The following is a 27,946-nucleotide window of genomic DNA, read 5'->3' as shown; positions in this document are numbered from 1 at the left end:
AGGGTGGCTTGGGATTCCCCTCCCTTCAGTAGACAGCAGCTCAGTGCTGAGGTCACATTCTAAGTGTGCTGTATCACTTCCTTAACAGCCACACTGATGACCTTGCAGGGCATTGCCTGACCTGGCTGAGTACCTTCCCAATTATATTTGGGGCCCTCCTGTGGAGGAGGACATGGCAGGAGAAGAGCGTAGTGTTTGGTGGGACTGGGACTGGTGAGTACATTACTTACTGCTGGCCATTTCTATATATAGACTATACAAAATATTTTCAAAGCGAACTTACATTGATGGACATGGTGCCTGTGAGCCCTTAGTGCTGAAGCATAGTTGACGCAGCCTTGTAGGCGAACCTACGAAGTCTATGCCGACAGCTGGCGAATGCGCCCTGGAGCGGGACAGGCTGGAGCTTAACCTATACCAGCCACCTCCTTTGCAGGCTGACCTCTTGGATTCTGGGGGCCAGCAGGACTTAGGCGGGTCTCCAGGACAATCAAGAGAACAGGCATCTAAGAACAAGCCAAAGTAAGGGAAGGCAGCAAGCAGGCATAGTTAGGTCCAAGGCTAGGGTCAGTCCAGGTTGCAGGCAAGAGTAGGTCCAATGCTAAAGTCAAGTCCAGGCGGCAAGGAATATGGTCAGGTCAAATGCTAAGGTCAGGTCCATGCAGGCAAGAATAGTCAGGTCCAAATCTGGAGCAAAGTTCAGTACCAGAAAGTCAGGCCAAAGACAGGACAAGGACGGGCGAGGAAGGCTGGATGAGGCAAGGTCAAGGCAAGGCAAGGCCGGAAACAGGAATGCAGAGCAACACATAGTGCCAGAGCAGGAGACCCACTGCGAAGGCTCCTGGCTGGAGTCACGGTTGGGTATTTAAACCCATCCATGTGATGTCATCATGTGACACTGAAGTCTGGGTTTCCTGCTGCTTGAGCCATAAAGTGCATGCGCACATTTAAGGAAGACACTGGCAGTGCTGAGGGAGATGGCGTCGAAGCAGCACACATGGTGGGGCCTGGCAGTGAGTGCAGCAGGTTTTGGGCTTACCCTGCGACTAGCCAAACGTGACACTTAATTCACTTAAATTTCCTTTGAAAATACTTGGGTAATTGTCTAAATACAAGCACGCATTCACTCGCACAAAGTTACACCTCCTCTTTGGAGGGCATAACTTACATGCATACACACACACATATTTTTTAGAATCAAAAGGGGGAGGAGGGAGTCCATCCATCCCAACTCTGTCCTCTGGAACGATTTGCTCAGTTGGCATAAAAGTTCGTGTATCCGTACCATGCACTCAGCCCCATGCTAGCCCAACCCCCCCTGAAAAGGGCCAGGACTGTTCCCTAGTTGCTCCTTCCCTGCTGGCTTCCAGTTTGAAAATGGAGCCAGCTGGCCCTGAGGTCAGCACCTGTTTGTTGTACAGCAGTGCAATGTGCAACTGAACAACAAAATGGCGCTAGCCTCAGGACTGGCCGGCACTATTTTAGAAGCAAGAGTTGGCAAAGAACATGAATTAGCAAGCGTAACTGTGTGTGGGCAGTTTTGGTTGGGTAATTTTGAAAACTGGTATAGCTTATGTGTATATTTGATTTAAAAGCTATGCAGGCTGTTATAAAATTACCTCCTCAGTGCACAGCTCTGTTAAAGTGGTTTGGATGCATTTCAGTGGCTACTTGACATGAACTGTTTACCATATGAATGCATACCTTTAATATTATATACTTCTTAATGGCAAAATTTCAGTGTATTTATTCTTCTGGTAAACTACCTCACATTTAGAGGGAAACTTGAGAAAAAAGGAAGCGCCAATAGCAAGAACATTTTCCTTTAACTGAAGGAAAAGCTTCCTTCTTTCCTAAAAGCTTCCTTCTTTCCTAAAAATCTCTGTTTATGTATCTTTAACATATAGTTTTTTGTTGTTTATATTTATCTCTCTCCAGTTGTTTTAGTTTAAATTCTGTCCTGTCTTCCAGCTCCCATGTTTTTTAAGCTCCCTGTTTAATGTAACTTTACTTTCTAACTAGATGTTAATCGGTTTCCCCTCAGTTACATTGTAAACCGGTACGATAAGACCTGGTCTTGAGCATCGGTATAGTAAAAGAAATTAAATAAATAAATAAATAAATAGGTCTCCCTAGAGACATCACAGAATATTTGAATTTTCTGGACACAGAATAAAGTGTCTTTGAATTTAAAGTATTTATTTATTTATTTATTTATTTATTTCTTTTGTATACCGACATTCGATCGAGATATCACATCGGTTTCCAGATAACAGGTTGAATAGAGCCGGAACTCCCCTATTTTACATTGTAACAAGATAACAGTTGATTAAACAATTAATATAAGGAACATTGTAACATATGAATAAAATTAAAATTAAATATTAAATGTGGGTATATAGAAGTGGCATATAGCCTATATACAATATGTACAATATGACTTGGTATTGACAAGTATTGACAAGTATTGACAAGTATTGACAAAAGACAGTATTTTTATCAAATTGTGACACAAATGAAACAATAAGAGTAGCATGGGTTGATATATTCTCTTGGGAACTTTGTAGGTGCAAACAAATCAGATGGAATATCACCGACATTAAACATTTTTTAAATCAGGCACATAATACCAGTTAGAAAGCAGAAAATCTTTTTCAAGAGGAAAATGCAATACTTCAATAAAGTGCTTTTTTTTAAGTGTCTCAATCCCAGAAAGAAGTCTAGCCTTAGTAAAGTTTACAAATCTAACAGGTCAATTTTAAAAGCATTGCTTGCACTAAAATGCCTGCATAGGCATGAGCAACACAGATTTGAAAAAGCCACAAAATACATCCGTGTGAACCTGTGTGGGCGTAAGGAATAAGGGGGTGGAAAATGGGCGGGCCCAAGACTTACGCACACAACTGAATTGTAAAACTGAAATCCAATGGCGCTTTCTCACTCACCTAACGGGAGACAGAGAATTTCAGGAATATCTTAAAGTTAAATGGAAGGAATCTGAAGACAATAATTGCCAACATAAAGTCAATCTCCTACTATAGTGGGAAGCTGGGAAGGCTGTAATGTGGGGGGAAGTTACAGCATATCAGATTTGGAAAACTAAAATGCTAAATAAACTGATAGTGGAACTTGAGAGCGCATTTCAAAAAGTTAAAGCAAAGTTAATTGTGCATCCGTCAGTAGCTAACAAAAGGCACTATAGAGAGACCTTATATATTTGAACTGTTATTTACAACAAAAAATGAGGAATTTATTATATACCTCCCATAAATTATACCAGTTTGGGAATAAAGCTGGAAAGTTACTGGCTAACTTAGTAAAGGTCAAAAACGGGAACAATTACAATGAGGCACTGAACGATGAACACAGGGCAAGACAGACTTCAGCTGCCGACATTTTCCAGTCTTTTTATAAACAACTCTTTCATAATGATATAGAGGATGGGAAACGTATAGTAGAAGAACAATGTTTTCAAGGCCTATCAGTCCCTGTCTTCTCATCCAGTTTCAGTGTCCTGTTTTGTATTGAGTTCCTGTGCTCAGCCGTTGGACTTTACCGTCATGCCCTCAAACCCATATTTATGTAAGACAGAGAGCAAGTAGGGCCATACAATCCGGTTGAATGCCTTTTCAGCAAAGGCAACAGAACAACAACTGACCTGGCTGAATAGGCCGCCTGATCTTCAGGAAATTTCGGAAGGTATAAAGACTAGCCCCTTGATTTATGTTGTTATACTGTTAAATACCTTGTAAAATACCTTGCATGATATACTGCTCCCCCTACTCTCATTTAAAATAATGTAAGAAATCTTTAAGTTACCATATCTATGTTGTTAGAATGCTAGACCCCTTACAGGATATATTATTACCCCCTTAAAACCCTAGTTACTCTGTAAACTGATGTGATATTCCAGATTGAACACCGGTAGCAAACCAAAAAAAATCCCAAAATTTTCAGATAGTTTTGGGTAAGTCTTTTTTGGTTTATCCCAGTCAGGATAAACATTTTCATTCTAAAAACTGTATTTTTTTTATAATGAACGTACATCTATATTGTACACACAGATCATACTAGGAATTTTGCACGCATAAGTTCGCTTTAATAATCCTGGGGTAATTGGCCCAGTATATATGCAAATAACCTCAAGTTACACCTCCTCTTTAGAGGGCATAACTTACATGAGTTCATTTAAGCACATGCATTTTTATTTTAAAAGTATGAGGGTAACTTTCAAATAGCTCCATGCGGCCACATATACGCATTTATATTGCTGCGCAGGGATCTACGAAAGTATTTTATAACCTGCCCATGTCCGATACGCTTATATTATAAAATACGCGTATTTCTATCCCGCAACATATGCACGTATGGTGACTTACGCACGAATATACGCAATGCATTGAAAGTGAGTTTTTCAATGCGTTGAATGCATGTACTTTTCCTACAAATTTTTAAAATAGGTGTGTATATTTTGCCTGAAAATAAAGTAGGACTTGTTCACATAAAACCCTTAATATGCGCTGGAATTGGCCTATTTTAAAATACCCGTTTTACAATTCTTCCACCAGTTCGCCCACTCCTCCTCCGGGTTATCGAGACCCTCCCGGTTCTTCAGCCTGAACTCCTCCCGGCTTACCTGGACCTCCCACCCGGCCAATAGTACACAATAAACAAGTCTAATACGGGGTAAAATTGTGTGAGCAAGTTGTCGAAAATGTGCGCGTGTCTTATAAAATAGCAACTTATGTGAGTAATTGTTAGCTCCGCTCTGGCACACTTCCAGATCGTCCCATTTTTTGGCACCTATATGTGCACATAAAACGTAAAATACACACCTACTTTCAATGTAATTATGGGAGTACAAGCGACTTACCTGCGCCTATGCTAATTTTATGCACATAAATGCTTTTAAAATTGGCCCATCTACTCCCTCCTCGAACGCCTCTCTGCAGTCAGCATAGAAGTACAGCAGGTTAAATGTGTGCCCTTATGAACTCAGAGCCGCTGGCAAATTTAGCACAGCCATTTACGAGCATTAAACCAGGTTTTATGCACATAAATGGCTTTGAACATTACTCCTAGCACAGCTTTGTGTGTTTGTGTTGGATGGAGAAAGAATGTGGTCATGGTCGTGTCTGTGTGAGTGAAAGAGGGAGACTGTGTTTGGGTGAGAAAGACTGTGCTTGGAGCAAACTTTGCTCGCACAGTTTCGCAACAGCACATCTTTTACCCATGGGGTTAGTTTCCTGAAACTTCTGGAAAGGAAGCATTTGCAGAGAAAGCAATGTGCAAGCTAAGACATGGCCAAAGTGAACATTTTTAACTTGCATGGTTTTTTTTGCCTGATAGGCCCTAAATTATCTAATTCTTTTTCAATCAGAAACTCTTATACCCAGGAAGGTATAATTTTGCAATTAACTTGCCAAGAAAGAGAAATGGGGCTGCCATCTTGTTATCACTTTTTAACAGCAACAGAAGAGGAGAAGGAGATGGGGAGGGGCAGGAGCAAAAAAGAGAGACATTGAGGACCGGTCCCAGAGGTAGATATTTAGCCTACATGGCTAAGTTATAACTATACCACTGAATATCCATGTAGAAGTTACTACTTAGCCAGATAAGTTGCATCCGTCTAAGTTTAGACCTGCTATTCACCAGGTCTAACTTAGACAGACAACTTATCCAGCTAAGTCTTAATATCGCTACTTAGTCGCCCACTGCCCACCCAGCACGTTAGCCGGCTAGCCAGATAGTTGGATAAGTGACTTATCTGGCTATCTAAAGGCTGCTGGACATATCCGGATATTCAGCGGACTCTAGATAGCTGGAAAAGTCCTACTTATCCGGCATCTGAATATCAGGCCTGCAAATTTTGGACCCATTACGGATACCCCAACACTAGAAATATCTTTAATATATTCCAGAAGCAGTTTTATAGACTTTTAGGCATTCTACCTCTATTAGGCATGTATATAGTGCTTCCAGACATATGCTACATTGTATAGGAACACATAAGTCTTCTCTATGTGGAGTTTACAGTCCAGTCAAGACACGCAGACAAGGTTTGGTGGGATTTAATTGAGGAAAAGGACCACGTAACTAAACAGAGAGGCTGATGTATTAAGCTGCGAAATATTTTCACAGAAGGGGGCTTTGTGTAAAAAAAAACCAACACAAACCACCCAGAAATGCGCAAAAATGCTGAACTGAAAGGGCTGGATTTTAAAAGGGTTACACGCATAAGATACGCACGTAACCCTTTTAAAACTCCCCTGCGTGCGCCGAGCCTATTTTGCATAGGCTCGGCGGCACCCGCAAGCCCCGAGACATGCGTAAGTCCCGGGGCTTGCAAAAAGGGGTGGTCGGGGGTGTGGCCAAGAGAGGGCGCGGTTTTGGATCGGGGGCATGTTTGGGGGCGTGTGGGCGGTCCGGGGCGTGGCCGAGTGCCCCGACACAGCGGCCTGTGTCGGGGCCTGCTGCGCTGGCGCACTTAAGTTACTACTACCCAGAGGCAGTAGTAACTTTTAAGATAAGGTAGGGGGGGTCTAGATAGGGCTGGGGGGTGGAAGGAACAGGCAGCGCGCGCAGGGCTCGGCGCGTGCAAGTTGCACAAATGTGCACCTCCTTGCGCGCGCCGACCCTGGATTTTATAAGATACGCGTGTATCTTATAAAATCCAGCGTACATTTGTTCGCACCTGATGCGCGAACAAAAGTACGCGCACGCGCTGTGTTTTAAAATGTACCCCAAAGTGTTTTTCATGATTTTCTGAGCAAAAAAAACTGTTTTGCAAACAAGTTTTGCCAAACTGAGCTTCACAGTGGTGAACTTTCACACATACTCAGCTATGTGAAAAGGTTTATTTCAATTCCCCAGCAATAGGCTGCTGTGATGTAAAATCATGCAAAACAGCTCATTACTGGCTAATTTTGAAAAAACAGAAACATAAAAAAGACTTTGTGAGCCCATTTTCACTGAACAAAATCCCTGCATCACAATGAGGTACAGTTATTTTACAGGTTGGCCAGGGGAAGCAACGGCTCGTGTGAACTGCCGTATGGATTTAATATCATATCATCGCCCCCACCTTAGCCACCATCTTGAACAAATCACTAGAAGAAGGCGAACTCCCAACCGAACTAAAATCTGCAACCATCACTCCCATTCTAAAAAAGAAGAACCTAGATCCGTCAGACCCAAATAACTACCGCCCCATATCCAATCTACCCCTACTAGCCAAATTGACAGAAAAAGCTGTTTTATCCCAACTAAACGAACATCTTGATTCATACAACATACTTCACCCGAATCAACACGGATTTAGAAAAAATCACAGCACGGAAACACTTCTCGCCAACCTATCTAATGAAATTCTAAGAAGTGCCGACATCAAGATTAACCACCTCCTAATACTCCTAGACCTCTCCGCGGCATTCGATACCGTAGATCACAAAATCCTTCTATCTAGCCTTTCAAACATCGGCCTCTCCGGCATCACCCTCAAATGGTTCACCTCCTTCCTAAATAACAGATCCTTCAAGGTCACTATGAACAACATCTCTTCAAAACCCCTCCCTCTAGACACCGGTGTACCACAAGGTTCTGCCCTTTCGGCCACCCTCTTTAACATCTATCTAATTCCTCTCTGCCACCTCATCTCCAGTCTTGGAATAACTTTCTTTCTGTACGCCGACGACATTCAGTTCATCATACCTGTCACCAACTCAATAGAAGACGCTCTTCGCACAGCTGCAAAACACCTAACCACAATTAGAAACATGCTCAACAAGTTAAAATTATGCCTAAACATGAATAAAACTGAATGTATCCTCATTGGAAGAAATGTCTCAGACCAAACCATCGCCCACAACTCTCTTCTAATCAACAACATATCCATACCTCTAAAAAGCTCAACAAAGGACCTCGGCATATGGATCGATAAAGATCTCAACCTAAAAACACACATAGCAGCCAAAACCAAGGAAGGTTTCTAAAAACTTCATGTACTAAAACACCTAAAGCCGCTCCTCCACCATCAGGAATTCCGAACAGTTCTACAATCCCTGATCTTCAGCAGCTTAGACTACTGCAACTCAATGTTATTAGGTCTCCCCAAATCCATCTTAAAACCGCTGCAGTTACTGCAGAATGACACTGCAAGAGTACTGACCGGAAATAAAAAATCGGATCACATCACCCCAATACTAAAAAGCCTACACTGGCTACCAATCATTCAGAGAATTGAATACAAAATCCTGACGATCATCCACGACGCATTACACAATTCAGTTAACTCCGCAGTCAGTAAAATGTTCCACCCCCACAAACCTCAACGGAACACCAGAACTTCTGATAAACGTCTTCTCGAAATACCCACATATCCCATGGCTAAGCTTACTAACACCAGAAATAGAGCTCTCTCCATAGCGGGGCCTAAACTCTGGAACGCCCTACCATGCTACCTCACCACTATCATCGAAAATAAATCATTCAAAAAAGAACTGAAAACCTGGATCTTCAGCCAGACTTTCAATGATGATTTAAGCAATCCACAATTGTGATGCCTTAAGCTTCTCATCCTTCTCCCCTCTTCTCCTCATACCTACCCCTTCCTCCTTCCATTACCTACCCCATCCCCCCCTCATTTCCTTCTTTTCCCATTCAGACTTTCTTGTATTCAGAGCACGAGTTTGTATATACCTTCCTCGTTTTTCGTTTCTATTTTCATTTTCGTTATTTGAATTAAATTATTTTAGTTATTTCCTGTTACATCCTTCTCCATATGCTAGTTGCATATACTTTTGTTTCTCAAATTGTTCTATGTATCATTGTTTCGTTCCAATGTAAACCGGGGTGAAGGCATGTGCTAAACCTCGGTATATAAAAGCTTCAAATAAATAAATAAATAAAAATAGGGCCATATGGTCCATCTCCTTCTCACCCCCAACTAGTACCCTTTACCCCAATCTCTGAACCCCTTACGGGGCATAAATATCAAAACCAAGGGGCTCATAAGCCCTCCCCTCCAAGGCCTGCCCCCTTCTTCCCCACCCCCCCAAATGAAAAAAGCCCATTCTGACCCGTCCTTCCTGTCCACCCCTTAGTTCCCTAAGCTTACCCCATAGCAGGGGGTGGTCCTCTAGGGGAAGGAGTAAACCCCACTCACTCCTGCCCTGCTGGCACCATTTTCCAAAATGGCTCCTTTGCCATGTATGAACTGTAAATAAATGCTAAATAGTTTGAGTGGATAATATTACCTCTTGAAGGACCCCACGCTTCAGATGACTAGAAGAGGAAGGCTTTTCTTTCCACACAAATGTCTGTTTCTATCGGCCAGAAAAGACCACAGCCACCAAATCACCTTCCTACCGATACCGATGTCCAATAACCTGGTATATAGGATCTCACGGTCACATATAGGGTTTATCCTCACTGTTCCCTTGTAATGGAAGTGATCCTACATCTAACTCCTGGCTTTATCACTCGTAAATTCTAAGCACACCTCCTCTCACTCTTGATCAGTGAGATTATATCCTTTATGAAATATACATATATTCTATCATATTTATTGCAAATATGCATAGATAGATTTATCCCCCTCCCAAGAATGGATGTCATGCAATGTGTGAATATCACGTTATCAAACCCCCCAGCCAGTTCTATGTGTTAATGTGCGGATATAAATACCACCACATCACCTTGCAAGAGCTTTTTCCTTGTTATATTCAATTCCCCAATGTCGGAGAAATGTGTAGAGAAATTAAGATGACAATTTCCAACTTTGTCAAAAAGAATTGATAAACATGCCTCATTTCCCCTCAGCTTTTCATGATGAGTGTGATTTGTCTCTGTGATGAGGTGAGGCCTCATGCTGGTTTGCTTACCTTAGTAATACTGAAGAAATTAAGGCGTGCTGCCATCAGAAAATAAAACAAACTGTTCCAGAGTCAGAGGAACTGCGATATACCGCTCCGTGTCTCTTTCCTGTCAGGTGGACTCAGCGGCTCCAGGGCAGGAGCAGAAGCACTTCTTCTTTTAATCCTGCATTTTTCTGTTTCACAACTCTAAAAAAGTACATTATAAGAGGAGAAAAGACAATATAAAGTAAAAGACAATCATCTCTGAAATCCTACATATATGGGGGGTAATTTTCAAAAAGAATTACACACTTAAAGCTGAGTTTTACACGTGTAAATGCACCTTACGCCTATAATTTCTACGATATTATGTTACATTTACATGTGTAATGCCTTTGAAAATTACCTGTACAGTATATACCTGATCTGCCTATCTACAGGTGGATCTGACTTCAATTTATTTCATCCTGCTTCTTCCAGCCTTTCTTCCCTTTCTCTCTATTTAGATTTTACATTTTTACAATTTCCTCATTCTTTTTTTTAAATTTCTCGCGAGTCAATGTCTCCCATTTTCCTCTTTGTAACTCAGGCACTCTTAAAATCTTTTTAATGTCTCTTTTTTGTTCCTGAGAAATGGTCTGTCTCTCAGCTTGCCTGTCTCTCTCTATCCTGCATCCTCTCCCTCCAAGTTGATCTCTGTCTCACCCGTAGACTATATTTCCCCCTCCTGATCATCTCCCTTTAATGCTCCTCCTTCACTATCCTGTCTCCGTTTCCCTACCCCAGCATGAAGTAAATGGTTGATATTTATAAAAGCACATTTCCTGTGTGTTTTTATTGTCTTTCCGCTTCCTGAATATTTTTTATCTTTAAAAGGAAATGCTCCCTAGACGTAAGGCAATGATAGTACAATGTATCTGCTTTCTGTCATATGCTCCTTGCACTTGCTCTTTTCAGTTACCGGAATAGTTGTTTGTGGAATCCAGCCCAGGCAGCTTAAGTGCTCACCTGCCTGCATGACTGATAAACAGTAAACTTAAATGTGAAAAACTCTCTAACTTAGTCTCTGATTGGACCCAACATGGGAGATGGAACAGTCCAAACTGGTGGGACAGAGGAGCTGGGACTTGCTCTTTGAATGTTTTCTCTTAACTCTTAGAAGTCATTCTCACTCTCAGTGTTTCCATTACACACGTTTCCCTCTCTTGAATTCGCTGTCTTCAAATCACATCACCTGCAACTAGGCCTCATCTACGCTCCTCCAGGCCGTCTCGATACAGACCCCTCTCCTCTAATAGAAAATATTGCTAGACACATCAACACGGACTCACCAGCCATACTGCTCGGAGATCTCAACCTTCACGTTGATGCTAATCCCCGTTCACCCAACTGTGAAATTCTCATCAACACTCTCAACCTCATGGGCTTTCATCAGCTAATAAACGAACCCACCCATAAAGCCGGACATACCCTCGATCTAATTTTTATTAATCAAGGTTTCTCCCTCATGGCTCCAGCAACCTGCTTGCCAATCCCATGGTCTGATCACAAATTAATCAACACATCGTTAGCCATTCACCTACCAAGCCCTATTACCGCAACGAAAACATCGGTTCAATTCAGAAAATTATGCAACCATGAAACCCTCATCACCCACCTTTCAGACGAACTAAAACACATCAACACATCAGACGCTGACGCTGCCCTCGCATCCTGGTCCACTATCACCAAAAAAGTAGCAGATCAGCAATGCCCTCTTATCTCCAAATCCATCAACTCTAATAAAGAAAAGAAAAAGCCTTGGTATACCCCAGAACTCAGACACCTAAAGCGGGAACTGAGAAACAAAGAACTCATTTGGCGAAAAAACCCACTTCTGCAAACAATTCAGCCTTCAAAACCAGCATGCACCAATACAGAATATCCATCCTTCAGGCAAAAAGAGATTTCTACTCACAAAAAATCCACCACTTCATCTATGACCCAAAAGCCCTTTTCTCCCTGGTCTCATCCCTCACCAAACCACCCCCAACCGTCATTCCAGAGGATAAAGCTGCAAACAAAGCTGATGAACTCGCAACCTTCTTCATGGAGAAAATATCCAACCTACTGAATCCTCTTCGGGATCACAAAAATCCTTCCTCCCAATCTATTCTCCCAGTATCAACTCCATCTCAGACCTCAAGTCTGGAAAACTTCGACCTTGCATCCTCGCTAGAGATTGAAAACATACTAAAAAAACTTAAACCTGCATCCCACCCACTTGATTCGATTCCTGCTAATCTTCTCATAGCCTGTGCCAAAGCTATTGCTAAACCAATTGCTCAAATCATCAATGCCTCTCTAATACAGGGCTTAGTACCAACCCCTCTCAAACTCGCTATTCTGAAACCTCTTCTAAAAAAGCCAAATCTCTCTCCGGAAAATCCAGCCAACTTTCGGCCTATAGCCAATCTCCCTTTCATAGCTAAAATCCTTGAAAGAATAGTCAATCATCAACTCTGCGAATTCTTAGATGACAACAACATCCTTGCCACAACGCAGTTCGGCTTCCGTAAATCCCGAAGCACTGAATCACTTCTAATTTCTCTAACTGACAACATTCTATTCAACCTCGAGAAAAAACAACCATGCCTACTGATCCTCCTAGATCTATCAGCGGCATTTGACACCGTCAACCACAAAATCCTCCTTGACCGACTAGCAGAGATTGGAATCAAAAACACCGCCTTCAACTGGTTTAAATCCTTCCTTCAAGACAGATTCTATAAAGTTAAGATCAACAACAAAGAATCCCAACAGATTAGTACAAGTCTAGGCGTCCCCCAAGGATCCTCCTTATCTCCGACCTTATTCAACATTTACTTGCTCCCTCTCTGTAATCTACTTTCTAAGCTAAATCTAACCCACTACCTATATGCGGACGATGTCCAAATCCTCATTCCAATAACTAAATCTCTCCAAGAAACCCTTCTTTTTTGGAATTCATGCTTCCTCTCCATTTCCAATCTCCTTGCTGATCTCTGCCTAATTCTAAATGCCAACAAAACAGAATTCCTCCTAATCACCCAAGATGGCAACTACCAACTCTCCAACACTCAACTTCAGGCAGCACCCCCTCTATCTCCCCGGGTCAGAAACCTAGGAGTCTTCATGGATGACCAACTGAATTTCAAAAGCTTCATCAATAACACCGTGAAAGAATGCTTCTTCAAACTCCAAGTCTTAAAAAGACTCAGACCCTTACTCCACCCCCAAGATGTTAGATCAATTTTGCAAGCAATCATATTCTCAAAAATTGATTACTGCAATTCACTTTTACTTGGGCTCCCAGCTATTGCCTTAAAACCTCTACAAATGCACCAAAATGCCACCGCTAGGATTCTAACTAAAGCCAAAAAAAGGGACCACATTACGCCAATTCTAAAGAATCTCCATTGGCTCCCTATAAAATATAGAATCCTCTACAAAACACTCTCTACCATCCATAAATCTATCTACAAAACATCACACCTTGACCTCAGGATACCTTTGCAACTACACTCATCCTCCCGTCCACTGAGATCTGCACATAAAGGTTCGTTAAAAATACCTCCATTTAAAATATCTTCCAACAAAAGAGCCTTCTCCACAGCAGGTCCTAACCAATGGAACTCTCTCCCCGCAGACCTTAGGCTCGAACAATGCCCCATCACATTCAAAAAAAAGACTCAAAACCTGGCTTTTCACACAAGCCTACACCTGAACTGATCTTTTATATCACTTTTCCTGCCTGGTTAATGATCTCTTTATCCCACATTGCTTAATAATCCTTGAATTAATCTGAATTTCCCTCCTGCCAATCTTCAACCACTTGTAACATGATTAACCTAATTTATAGGAATTCTGCTAGTTAAAATTGTATATATTGTATATTGTATAAGTTATTATTTATTCAATTCAATGTTGTCCAAGTTCCATAGTTTCCCTGTTCTCTGTAAGACATTCGTATTAAGTCATTTCTAAGTTCTATGTAAACCGAAGTGATTGGTAACATTGTTACCAGAACGTCGGTATATAAAAAATGTTAAATAAATAAATAAATAAATAAACACGTACAACGGCTGTAGGTAGGGGAGAATGTAGGCCCTACCTTAAACTGCCACGTCAAGTGACTTTTCCAGGGGTTTGGCAAGTACATGCTTAGGAAATGAATAATGTTGCTTATTACTAATCATTAGACATTGCCGTGAATTACATAGTTAGCTCTTTCCCAGACATCATACATTGCACTGTGTAGACTTTCATCAGTAGGATCCCAGGCCAGCAGCTTCATTCCTTGCCTTCCACCGGTCAGGATTCTTTCTGCTCACATATTCCCTTTTATCTCTGCACGCTGAAGCTATGGCACGTGCCGCCCCCCATCCCAAGCCTCTGGCAGGAACTGGACAGCTTGCCGCAGGTTCTCTTTTTTTCTACCAACCGCAGTTTAGGAAACGAACGTGCCATGTATCTTCAGTCAACATTGGACACTTGTTAAGAAGGCGGCTGCACTTTCCAGAAAAATCAACACGGATGTGTTCATCCAGCTCCTTGGATCACGTGAATAAAAATCTGTTCTTGGTGAGGCTGGGAGCCCATACTGCCTTATCTCAGAGAGAAACCAACATGAATTCAAAGAAAACAAAAGCTAATTCTAGTGTGAGGAAAGTGAGGTTGGGGAAACTAGGCTTTTCACATTCCTTATTTTTGATAGCTATTGAAATGAAAGGACTCTAACAAAAGAGGTATAAGCCTTCTGGTTAATGATCAGGACTTAGTTCCACCAACTATGAACCCCAGTGTCACCTGGTTCCTGCACACAGTGATAGGGGCACAGCACAAAATAAAGAAACTGCATGCCCTGCCGTCCCATGAAGCAGTGGTAGTGCCCCTCTTTCTGAGCTGGGATGACTACTGGAGTCATGCACAGGTTGAGAAGAGTGGAAAGGGATTTTTAGAGAACCCATAACTGTTTGAATGTGGTATCTGAATTCTCCGCATTTCAGAACAGACTCTTCAGCCAGTGCAATATTTCACAATAAGGTGGTATGGGTTTATTTAGCTTAATTAAACAATTGAGAAGCAGCCCCTTACTAATTTAGGGCTGTATTGTTATGTAATTAGTTCCATAATTTTGCTACCACTCATGAGTGGATACTGGAAAAATACCACTGCCACCACCGGCATCAAGATTCATGAACCAGTCAACATGCAAGGAGCCAGCAGGTGGGGGATGAGTCAGCAGAGTCCAGAACTGAATTAAAGAAGAGACTGAATTTTCCTTTTTCCCCAGGAGGGGGATGGTTCTTCCAGGTCAGGGTTCATATTAAGGGTCCATCAATGTGTGGGGGCTGTGGAAAATATTAAGGACGAGACCAGAGATGAAGGAAGATTGAAAATTATTGAGTGCAGATCAATGCTACATCAATAGGACTGGATGTTCAGTGTCTCATTACTGAAAATATATTTGATGTTCATGGAGACACTATCCTTTGTAAGCAGCATTAGTAATTGTAGCCTTAATGATGACATGCAACTGCCTTTGTGACTCTTAATTAGCACTGCAGAAAATATATAAAATATATGATTATGTCAAATAAGGTTAGGCAAAAACTCAAGTAGATAATTAGCTGGTTTATAAACTATCTTTGTTTTAAACAGAAGCCATCGTTTTTCTATTGGACATGAAATAATTAAAGAATTTGACTAATAGAACTAGGGATCTTGTGCAGGCTTTCTAACAAGAAAGTAATCTGAGACCATAAACTAATCTAGGAACTGAAATATATGAGCCATTTTTGGGTCGACACCAACTGTCCTATCACAGTAAAAATACATTGTCCAGGTAAAATTCCAAGCGACTTACTGTCCTATTAAATGAAAGGTTCAAACTCATTTTTCTTCTGCAAGGGAAACTGTTTAATGTGGTTACATAGCAGCAAAGCAGGGATATTATTCCCAAAATGGATTCTCCCAACAGCAGGAGGGAATCATTTTCAATTCAAGAGTTTGCTCCAGCTTGATTGTGATCTGGTTTATTGTTTGCTGCAGTCTTAGTGATGGCACTTTCATTTGACTGGGCCATATCCCACCTTGAATCCTGAGCATGAGGGATTCCAGTTAAAGTGGACATCTGTAAGTAAAAGTTATTTGGAAAACATGGTAGCCAGTATGTACCTATTTTCTGGCTTGTGGATCATGTCTAGGGTTCCAACTGGCTCCAGATTTTCAGGATAGGTTGATCCAGCTCTTGTTTTATCTCATTGCATGCAGGGATTTGTAGTTCTGATTTTCTTAATGTATTCCCTACGACAAGCAATACTACAGGTCCCTCCCTGCATACAGTAGGGTAAAACTAAGACTGCTTCACCCCTTGTCTTCCACCTGTCGGGATTATTTCTGCTCACATAATCTGGAGTCAACTGGCAGTCCTAGACATGTCTGAGTTTTAGAAACTCAGTCTATTTTTTTTTTTTAAACAACACATCAAACAGCAGTAGTTTTAACTCGCTGTTACCCCTTCCCATGCATTTTGATATCTATGGCATTGATTTCAGTGAAGAATCAGGACTGTAAATGCCATAATGCAATGGAGAATGAGATGAAAATGAAAACAAAAGCAAAAAATTGTGTTCAGGCTTGCGACCCATGTGTATGAAATTCTGGAGGGAACTGCCGCCTTTGGATCCTGGCCAACAACTGTCATAGCAATGCCTGGGCTAGATGGGAGGAGGGTGAGTTAAAATAGAAACCCCCCTGGGTAGTGATCCAGGTTAATCACAGGGCCATAGCTCCAGTTCCACATGAGTTGGAAACCCAGAAGTGAAGGAGGAACCAGTCAGGTCAACAGCCCTCCTCCAAGCTTGCCCCTTGATTTTGTGTCTTTGGAAAAATGATTAGTACACATTCCTTTGGCTGTTCTGGAAGAAAAGTAATCAAGTTATATAGGAACATTTACAGAATAAAATGGTCCATCAGATAGTGAAAATGGTTTTTACTTTTAGTGAAGGGAGCTTGTGCAGAATAAGGAAAATGTCTCCTGAAAGGATTTTTATTCTATTTTGTGTGCATCCACTGTCAGGCTACACTGTCCAGTTGAAAATTAACTCCCAGGTCAGGAGCAGGCTGGACACAGGAATAGCTGGCGATGTAGGAACAGATGGGCTAAGATCTTCTGCCTGACCAGCCACCTCTCCCTCAGGCTGAGTCTTCAGGTTGTGGTAGCTGCTAGGACTTCATGTGAAGTGCTGGCAGGACCCTGGAAGGCACCCACCAAGATAAGAATGTAAGAGTGCTCACAAGGTAGGACAAACAATACAAACAGACAAGAGGGCCAGGATACACAAGAAATAGGCAAGAATAAGAACAAACAGAACAAACACAGAGAACTAGAAGGCCACGATACTGGCCTAAGCAGGACAGCGACGAAAACAAGCAGGGGCAGATTGACCTATCGGGTCTTTGGGCATGTCCCAGTGGGACGTCTGATGGGTCACATGACCTCTGCTGTTTTTTCCCCCCTGCTCTAGGAGAAAGGGCCCAGAGGACTCGCCATGGGAAACAAAAAAAAAAAAAAAGAGGCCGCAGGCCATCATAGGAGGCTGAAGAAAGGGAAGAGAGGCCATGATCCACTGCAGGAGCCAGGCTAGTAGTGGCCAGAAAGGAGGCCATGGGACTCCGCCAGAGCACAGACCTGCAGCAAGCCGACGAACGAGACAAGCACATTTTGTGTGTATGTATGAGGCACCCACCTTGCGTGTGTATGTGTGAGAGAGAGTGAGGCAGCCTCTTTGTCTGTGTGTGTATGAGAGAGAGAAGTCTGTTTGTGCATGTATGTGAGAAATGGAAGGAGAACATTTGTGTATCTCCCTCTCTCCAGCTAGTCTACGACAATGTTAGGATGACTGGAAATCAAACCATTCCAAGTATCTGTAATCCCCTGTACGCCAGGGGTCACCTTCCCAGCCCCTGTAGTTACTGTCCCGAGGTGGGGAAATAAATCTCCAGGACCGTGAGCAAGGGGGCAGGATAACCTACAGGGCCAGTACCAGGCTGAGAACACACCACATAGACAAAGACTCAAGTTGTGCTCTAAATAATACCGTAGTTTACTGCAGAATATTCAGGATCAAACATAATGACAGTAACAGCTAAGATAGACGCAGAAATCAAACAAAATCACAGTTCCAGAAATCTCCTTAACTGTCAATTTCTTCTTACAGCAACACAGCAGTTCTGGTTTCTTTGTTTCTCCTCTTTCCTCTTTTTTCCTCTGATAGCAAAACGTCTGGCAGAAGAAAGGATTGCCAAAGAGGTAAAGTGAGGTAACAAAACATTCTTCAGATACATCAGAGAAAGGTCCAAAGAGGTAAAGTGAAACTGAAAGGTGATCAGGATCAATGCGTGGAGAGAGACGAAAGAAATGGCAGAAATATTAAAAAAATACTTCAGTTCAGTGTTCACTAAAGAAGACCCTGGAGAAGGACCCCCCCCGTGGAAGGGGGTGGAGCAGACGAAACTCCGTTTACAGACGAGAATGTATGGGAAAAGCTAGGAAAGCTGAAAGAGGGCAAAGCCATGGGTCCTGATGAGATCCATCCCAAGATACCGAGGGAGCTCAGAGATGTGCTGGCGGCTCCGCTGCGTGACCTGTTCAATAGGTACTTGGAAATGGGAGTGGTGCTGCGTGATTGGAGAAGAGCGGTGGTGGTGGTGGTCCTGCTTCACAAGAGTGGGAGCAGAGAGGAGGCTGGAAACTACAGGCTGGTTAGCCTCACCTCAGTGGTGGAGACTCTGCTATCTACAATCCAGTGGGTTGCTCTCATGTGGGTTCCATTAGTAGTTGACAGAATATCGCTCCTTGTATAGAATCCATGATCTCCCTGCTTTTAGAAGATACTGCAATAGAGATGTCCCAGTCAACATCCAGCAGGTTGAAATCCCCTAACAGCACCTCCCCTTTTGTAGCAGTTTTGTGAATATCCTACAGTACCTGAATGTAATCCGCTTTGAAGTGCTGAAAAAATAGTGCAAAAAGCAGAATATAAAAATATAAATAAATAAATATCCTACAATAAATCTCTGTGATGTAGGCCTGTATATTACACCAATATAAATCTATGTTTTATTCCCTCTTTTCAGATTAACCCCCAATGCCTCCTCCTTACCATGTCTGTTTGGGGATTGGTGTTGAACTGAGGACAGTTCGACACCAATCCCCAAACAGATTGGTGTCTCCCCTAGAGGAGGAAATCGTGCGGCAAGACTTAACTTGCGGGAACAATTTTGGATTTTTCAATTGAATACTGTTTCTCCCTATGGATTAAATTTAGAAGTCCTGCTTACTTGGACAGGATTCATGTCCCAAAAACGTCTCTTTTTTCTTCAAATTCTCTTTCCCCCATCCCCCCCGCAAGACTTGGGTTTCTCTCTGTGCAGAGCTTACAGCAGAAATCCCCAAACTGAACCATACGCGGGATAGCCAAGCAAAACCTCAGGCTGGAGAAACACTCCACACTGACCTCAGTCTCTTTCACACAAGATTTCAGCTTAATTATAACAGCATTCACAATATAGCATATAGACTGCATACCTTCATCACTGTACTCACAGCTTCCACTTAGGTCAGATATTTTACAGGAGCTGCCTTCTTCTGGAGATGTGGGGCCTCCCTGAGCTCACACTTTTATCCTGCTCAGCAGGTTCCCATCCACAGAGTCCTCTCTCTCTATAGGGTTTAAGGTGGACCAGGCTAGATCCCTGGTCCCATACAGGTTTAAAAGGGATACTAGAGCCACTCCTTTACAGTCTGATGCAGATAATTACCCTCTACCTCTGGGGGAAGCATTGGTCATGTTAGGTATAGGCCCCAAATTCAGTGAACAAGGTCATAAGATTGGTGTTGTGGGAACATTTATTTTATTTATTTATTTTTATTTATATATTTTTTATACAGATAAACCTTTTAACTATTCTATTTGTTAATATAATTACTTAATTTAATATCACATATCCTTTGGTAGAAAGGGAAGATCCATCATATTTGAAAGACTGTCTTTTCTGGTACACTCCAACTCAAGCACTCAGGACAGCATAGTAAGGGGTAAAGCTTTCTTGTGCACTCCTAAATTGCAGAACACTCTTTCTATAAAAGAAAGACTAGAAATGGACTACTTCTGATGTCTTATTAACAGTTGTTTTTTTAAATTAGCATTTGTAATGTGAGCTGAGGAGTTTTAGAATTTTTACCTGTTTATTTTCATTTGATACTCTTAACATTATGTTTCTGATTTTATATTTTTTTTTACCTTGTATTTTTAAATTGTTTGATATGGTTCAATTCATACCTAAAAAACAGGTTTTTCCAAGTTCAGATCAACAATACATTGTCAGAAAAAATTAATCTCAAAACAGGAGTTCCAAAGGGATCAGCCCTATCTGCGACCCTTTTTAACATATATATGCTGCCATTATGCCACTTACTTGCAGGGCTAGGAATTATACACTACATTTATGCCGATGATATTCAACTAATTCTACCCATAGAGGACACTCTAGAGAAAACATTAAACCTAGCCAACATGTACCTAAGCATCATAAAACAACTATTGACACAAATGAAACTTGTAATTAATATTGATAAGACAGAATTTCTACACTTAGAACGAAAAAATTCTGAAATCAATCAAAGCTCAATAATACTCAAAGACAAACAGAAAATAGAACTAGCAGGAAAAGTACGTAACCTGGGAATAATAATGGACCCTGAAATCAATCTGAAACAACACATATCACTAAAAGTAAAGGAAGGTTATGCAAAACTCATGGTACTCAGAAAACTTAAACCGCTACTAACTCAAAATGACTTCCGAACAATACTACTTTTCTCCAGCACAGATTACTGCAATGCCCTTATGTTAGGACTACCTAATACAACATTAAGACCACTGCAAATACTTCAAAACACAGCAGCTAGAATACTAACCGGAAAAAGAAGGAGGGACCATATAACCGAATCCCTAGCAGAGTTACATTGGCTACCAATTGAACATAGAATTAAATACAAAACCCTATGTATCATTCACAAACTAATTTATGATGAGAAAGCAGATTGGCTAAACACAGCATTACGGGTACACACTCCACACAGAAACCTCCGATCAGCAAATAAAGCACTCCTAATCATCCCATCAGTTAAAACAGCAAGGCTGACACAAGTGAGAGAAAGAGCCCTATCACTAGCAGGACCCATAATCTGGAACACAATACCTCCAGAGATCAGACTACAAAGTGATCTCAAGACATTTAAGAAAAGTTTAAAAACATGGCTTTTTAAACAAGCATTTTAAAAAGACAGGAAAATAGAGAGAAATTATTCAGGAAAAGACAGAAAGGCACTGACACACAGTCCGAGGACTATACAGTAGATTAGTCTATGAACTCCACACCACAATAAAGCATAACGATAATACTAGATGTGACAAAACTGCCAGTGTAAGTACCTTGGTACAATTGGTCAGGAACTACTTCACTAATGTCTATGTTTAATGATAGATTGTAACCGAACCTTTGACGGCACCTGTTAGAATGTACTATAGTACACTTTTACCTACATTAAATATGTGCCTACATGTAAACCGTTGCGATGGTATTTAACTTAGCAACAGTATAGAAAAGTTTTTAAATAAATAAATTTTAAATAAATAAATTATGGAATTTAGTTTATTTTTACGGCAATAATTGGTTCATGATATTGTATTCCCTCCTTCAGCTTTCTAAGAAAGGTGGCAGATCAATGTGAAAATTAAAATTTAATTAATTTGCTTTCCAGAGATAGGGGCGTCAAGCTAGCATGGTAGTTTACACAAAGAAAACTGGACAATGGAAACCTGCTGTTATATTCTACAATGTTCTGTTTTCCATGAAACAGTAACTATTTCCCATCTTGCAAACATAAAATGAAAGCCCATAATTTCCTGGGAAATTTGATTGACAATAAAAACTGATTTTGATGACTCATAAATTTCTAAAAATGAGCATTAAGAAGCTGCTCTTTCTCCAGGCAGGGAGCATGTGAGGAGAGCAGGCTGAAGTCTGACACTGCTGGTTGTTGGACAACTGAGTGAGTTGCCTTTCTAGGCTAGCAGGCCTCAAAGCAGTCCTTATTTCAGCAGAACAACTGGTTTATCTTTTCTTAATAGTCTATTAACACAAATGTTGCATATTAACGTGAATCTGCTATTTAATGAGGTTTCCGTGTAGAATTCATTTGCTCTGTCCTAGTTTTCAGAATATTTTCCTTCTCGTTCCTCAGAGGACTGAAGTGTCCAGGATTTCCAGTCTTACGTTTTCAATCTCAGGCCGGCTCTCACCGCAGTGTGGTATCTCCCTCCTTCCAAATTCCGCTAAACCTCGCATCCCGCTCTCTAACTTGTCTGCATTGCCGTCTCTTAAATCAAAACAATACTGTAGTTTCAATGAGGTTAATATTCCTTGGGGTTTATCTGGATGACGTTTTGAGTTATCCAGACAAACCCCTGAGGTTGGACTAACTTGGCCACATGTGTGTGTGCCCCACTCTCCCCCTCTTTGTCTAGAAAATGAACTATCCCCATGCACAGGGATGGGGGGATAGCACATGAGAAGATATCAATACCAAATGTCAGTCACCTTTGGATTCATTACCTGAGAGGGGTGGGACTGTCCCTAGCACCCCAGTGGCACGCCAGAATCGATCTTTGTGGCCCCTTATTGATAGTAGTACTTGTAAATAACGTTTAAAAATACACATAGGAACAAAGTAGCCTCTTTCACTGAGATTCTGGAAATAAAACTTGCAAAACATATGAACACAGCAACATGCATTATACTTAGCGAGCTCTCACCAACAAAACTATCTGCCGAGGGCAGTAAGAGTCATAATAATATTCAGGGCCGATGCAAGGGGCATTACCTGCCCTAGGCATCTTCTGCCTTGTGCCCGCCCCCCTTCCCCCTGGTCGCGCAGTCACCCCCATTAGGGGGCGCGAGCCACGTGGGGCCGTGAGCGGTGGCGCCAAAGAGGAGCAGAGATCCGGCAATCTCCAGGCCTCTTTGGCGCCGCCGCTCGTGGCCCCACGTGGCTCGCGCCCCCTAATGGTCGCCGCCCTAGGCCCCGGCCTAGTGCTTCCGCTGGTCCTGACATTAGTATAGAAAGCAAATACCGATGATTTTAACAAGTAAATCACTTCCTATTATTATCAGTTGGAATGTTTCGAACGAGAATCCCAACCCCAAACCCAGGTATATTCTTAAAATGTAAGCAGTCACATAGCCCAAGGATGCGTCCCAGTGGTGAATCCAAGGGAGAAAACCAACATATAATGGTCCATAAAAATGGGAAAAAAGTATGTCTGGTTAGGGTCCTTGTGGAGATTGATAAAGTGGCTAAGTGTCCCCAGGGCAGAGAAGAGTCCAGAGGAGGAGGATTTTTTTTTTTTTTTTAATCTCTGGGGAAAATGCAAACCCCACACTTCAGAATCCTTCCAAACCAAGCAATGGGAGGCAAAATTCTATTATACAACTCCCAGTGCACAATTAGTGTCTGGACGGCTGTGCTTCTAAAGTAGGCTGAGGCAAACGCTAAATAGTAAGCCAGCACTTCAGAAAGCCTCTTTCTCAAGGGTTGCTTAAACAGTTATAAGGCACTTGGCTCAAGGTCACGCAGCAGGTAATACAGCATGGAATCCTGGCAATGGGACACTGCATCCCGGAGGGGCTTCTGTCTCTCACCTCTGAGCCTCTCCGACCTCTTGCTTTCTGAAATTGCTGCAGGGAGCAGCCCAGCTCCCCACCCTTTGTCACTCCTGCAAACCAGAGGGCCACACATGACAACACCTCCAAAAACAGCTCTGGCTCTGAGCGAGAAGAGGAAGTGAAATGAGGTGGTGTCTGTAGGATGGATATCGGAGAAAAAGAAACAGGGTTTGTTCTCTGGTGTTCAGAAAAAAAAAAAAGAAGCTGGACAGATGCCCTCAGCACGCTGCTGGCTCTCTCCCCGGCAAACTGCAGGAAGCAGCCTGACTCCTGGACGCTCCCAGCCGTCTTTGCGCAGCCAGTGCCTGCAGTTGCTTGTTTCTTGTATCGCAGATGTTATCAGAACAGTGTGGTGCAGGGGATTGTCTGAAACAGCATTTCCTTTCATCCTTCAGCTCACAGATAAGGAAGAAAACCGAACCTGCCAGTCCATTTGTAGCACCACCCTGGAATGCTCTAAAATCAGCCTAGCATTCATAAAAACGTTCAGGGTCACCCGGCTGCTCAGCTTCATGCAAGCTCAAGGTGGCAGAGAAATCCACATATGGAGAATCTGTCCCATGTGGATACATCTTATTTGGCTTAAATTATCAACCAGATAAAATTTAGCCCAATACATTGGAAGTGTTCTGTGGTGTTCCAGAACGGAGTTCATATAGCCAAATACCTCTGATATTCAGTTTGTCAAATAAGTTATTCAGGTGAACATAGCCAAAAGCAGCACCAGCCGCTGGCACTTCCAGGATTGCTTTGACAGCAACACTAGTAATGAACGCTATCAGCGTTCCTCTCAGAGTATTGCTTTGACACTAGATGCACTGGGAGCTGGACAACTGTGCCAAGTTCTAGGCAGCAGTAAGGGATTTGGAGGTCTCTAGATGGAGTGGAAGGGTTTGGGTTGGATTTAAGGATAAGATGGGATAAGATGAGCTTCAGGAGGGTACCTATCTTCAAATTCTGTTTAGTGAATTTAGGAGGGAGAATTGAGGCTTTTTGGGCCTAAAGGCCTACTACGTTGTTGGAATATTTTGAAGGGTTTGGGGAAGGCGGAGGGGGAAATCAGCCCACGATGACCAACATTTATTTCACTGAGGCGGGGTTGGGGGATTGGGCCAGCAGGCCTTTTAGGTTTGTTTTGTAAAGTATTGGTTTGCTACTTAACCAACTATATAATTTGAATATATAGAATCGTATCACATATAAAAGGATAAGAAACATTTTCACATAAAAAATCAGTCAGAAGCGGGACGGGGAGGTTTGGAGAGGGTGAGGGTTTGGGGATAAGCATACTGGACTCCTGTTCCTTCTTGTTTAAGCAGAGCTAGCCCGCTATAGTTGTTCAATATGTCAGACTGGGGGAGGTATCAGAGTGCAGCCTCTCCTAGTTTGTTGGCGACATGAGTATTCTCTAGGGTGGCTCTAGAGATGTCTTAGACACAGTTATAGATATCTGGAAGGGGGAAAAATTGAGGAGTGTTTCCTCATGGTTCTGTGATTTGTGTCATCAATATCGTTTGCTGTATTATGTTTGCTTGTCTGTTATCGGCAAAGTTTCATATTGTGTCTGAGGATCACTCAATAAAAATTGTATTACAAAAAAAAAAAAAAAAAAATCAGTCAGGGATTTATCTAAAATAAGGGGGCAGTTGGGCCACATATTTAAAGGACTCTGATTTATACATCCCTATTCCCATAGTGCCCTAAATTAACTAAGAACTCAACAGCAGATAGACGGGGGCCTTCCAGTCTTTTGCACCGAGTGCCACATGTATAATTATCTACCACTTGGTGAGAGATTTTATGGGTGTGCCTGGTGCAAAGAGCTCCCGGCCCTCAGAGAAAAAGTCCGATCTCTGGAAGCTACAGTTGCAGACCTGGAAGAGCTGAGGCAGACACATAGATATATAGAGGAGACTTTCAGTGACATAGCAGCCAAGTCGAAACTCCAGTCCAGCAGTCCCTGTGCTGAAGTGGCAAGGTCACCTGGTCAGAGAGCATCACCCTGGTGTAGCGGTAAGTGATCCTGTAGCAAGGACTTGCACTCCAGGTGATGCATTATTCTCCCACACCAAGAATGAGTGTCCAGGGACTAGTGCTTAGGAGGGAAGGGTTAGGTCAGCCATCATAGTTGGTGATTCACACACACACACATACACATACACCCAGGCTCTCATTCTCTCAGGCTCCCCCCCCCCCCCCCCACACACACACTCACTTTCTCAGGCTCTCACATACTCACAGAGACTCCCACTCTGTCACACACAGGCTCCCACTCTCTCTCTCTCTCTCTCAATCACACACACACACACACACACACACACACACACAGCCTCTTCTTCAGCTAGTTAGTCCCCTTCTTCAGCTGCCATGGGATCGTGTCCACGGTAGCCATGCTGCATGCCTCTTCAGCTGCTGCAGGATGGGGTTTGCAGCAGCCCTGTCCTTCTTTGGTTGCTGTGTGATAGAGTTCGCGGTGGTCCTCTGCTTCTTCGGCCACTGTGGGATAGGATCTGCGATGGCCATGCTGCAGGCCTTTTCTTCCAATGTTGGGCAGCCCTGATTGTGTGACCCTGAGCTCAAAGTCGTGGGCCATGGCCCACCCATGGCTACACCACTACCCTACAAGGATTATTATCAAAACTGGAATAACAGATATCTTTCTATATAACCCCCAACAGCTATATATATATATATATATATATAAATAATTATATTGTTAATATTTCCTTGTGTAGTCCGCCTGTAAATTTGTGTGTATATATATATATATATATACACACACACACACACACATACATATATATACACACACACACATACAATATATATATTTTTTTTATTTTATTTAACAGTTATATATATATATATATATAAAATTTACCATGCTATAGCTCCTCCACTATTAATGCCTACATTTATAATGAATAATACTATAGCTGATCTACCCTCTACCCTAACAATTACTTACAGCTAGTAAATCCCTTATAGGTATCTCTGTATTTCTATTACATAGCCTCATAATCTTTATATCCTAGTCACGTAACCATTGCAACCTTCTTCTCAGTGATTCATATGTCTAGTCCAATGCATTCTCTGTCACACACCTTGAACTCTCTGGCTGCAAAGGTCTGAAACAAATAAATGATGAGGATGAATAGCCTGGGCCAGCCTAAGTAATTGCAACAAAAAGGTCTCATCATTGGTCTGTTAAGCTCTCTTTTAAGTTATTGCAAAAAATAAAATTAAGTATTTTTAAACAATTGTACCTCAAACACAAAAAAAATCTAAAACTCCTTTCTAATGTATTTATTTTACCATCTTATATTCCGCAAATTCACATTTCTCCGGTACAGATTACAACACTACATGCATACAATGGAATGGCTCACTGCTGTCTATTTGTGTCATAACCAAATTAGACATTAGGAGAAGAGCACAAAGCCTAGAGACATATCCTTCCGCTGGGCAGCCATCAGTGGTTTTGATCAAACATAGGATCCCACTTAATAATGAATTTTCCTATAGAAAAGTTAATTAGAACGAAAGCGTCCTGTAAGATGAGCATAGGAGAAGGAGACTCCGCCTGGCGAGTAAACCATTCCTGCATAAAAGCAAAGCGTAAGCACATTTGAAGCCTCATTACGGCATTCAGTGCAGCCTTGCTCATGCCACAGTGTGGCTGAGATCAGTTTCAGGTTGACTTATGGGCTTGAGCAGAGGTCGGGCAATAATAATGGGGCCATGAAAAACAGAACATAAAATCATGGAAAATATGAAGCACGAGAAAAGCCCAAATGAAAAATGTGCAGCTACTTATTTCCTCTGATCGCACCGATACACTGAGTGCTGGCAGGCCATGACGGTAACGATTAAACATGTGTGTGCACTTTTAAGTGGACCTGCACCTATGCGTGCAAATGCCGCTTTTACCGCATCCGTGGTGGTGGTGGGGAGGGGGGGGGGGAGATTTTAAAAGACCCGCGCACCGCCATAAACCAGTTTTACCAGTTTGTTCCCAGTTCGCCCAGGTACGGAATAGGACTTCCAAATCCTCCTAGTTTAATAGCCTCCCTTCTCCCCTGTTAGCTCCAACCCTTAAAACCCCGCTGACGGGTTTAATTTTTTTGGGTTATGATTTACACGCATCCACGGCAGAAGTAAAAGTTACGCAGCTGGGGACCCCGGCACGCGCCTGTGCACGTGAGTATTTACGTGCAAACTTCACGGCGAAATCCAGGAATGCCCGTGCCTCGCCCAGACCATGCCACATCCCTTCC

The 27,946-nt window shown here is 42.2% G+C and overlaps 1 long non-coding RNA gene across 4 annotated transcripts in view; it reads right to left on the bottom strand.

Annotated features, from left to right (window-relative positions):
* The window catches only part of LOC115075122, a 298,432-nt gene that overhangs the window by 191,436 nt on the left and 79,050 nt on the right, over positions 1 to 27,946 (bottom strand). For all 4 annotated transcript variants that reach the window (XR_003852435.1, XR_003852436.1, XR_003852433.1 and 1 more), the window contains exon 2: positions 9,882 to 10,061. This is a non-coding gene — a long non-coding RNA (uncharacterized LOC115075122). The remainder of the gene's footprint in view (positions 1 to 9,881; positions 10,062 to 27,946) is intronic.

Source organism: Rhinatrema bivittatum, chromosome 13 (genome assembly GCF_901001135.1).
Source record: "Rhinatrema bivittatum chromosome 13, aRhiBiv1.1, whole genome shotgun sequence".
NCBI classification, from domain to species: domain Eukaryota; kingdom Metazoa; phylum Chordata; class Amphibia; order Gymnophiona; family Rhinatrematidae; genus Rhinatrema; species Rhinatrema bivittatum.
Note: the sequence above shows the minus strand (reverse complement) of the source record. Positions and strands in the feature narration are given on the sequence as shown.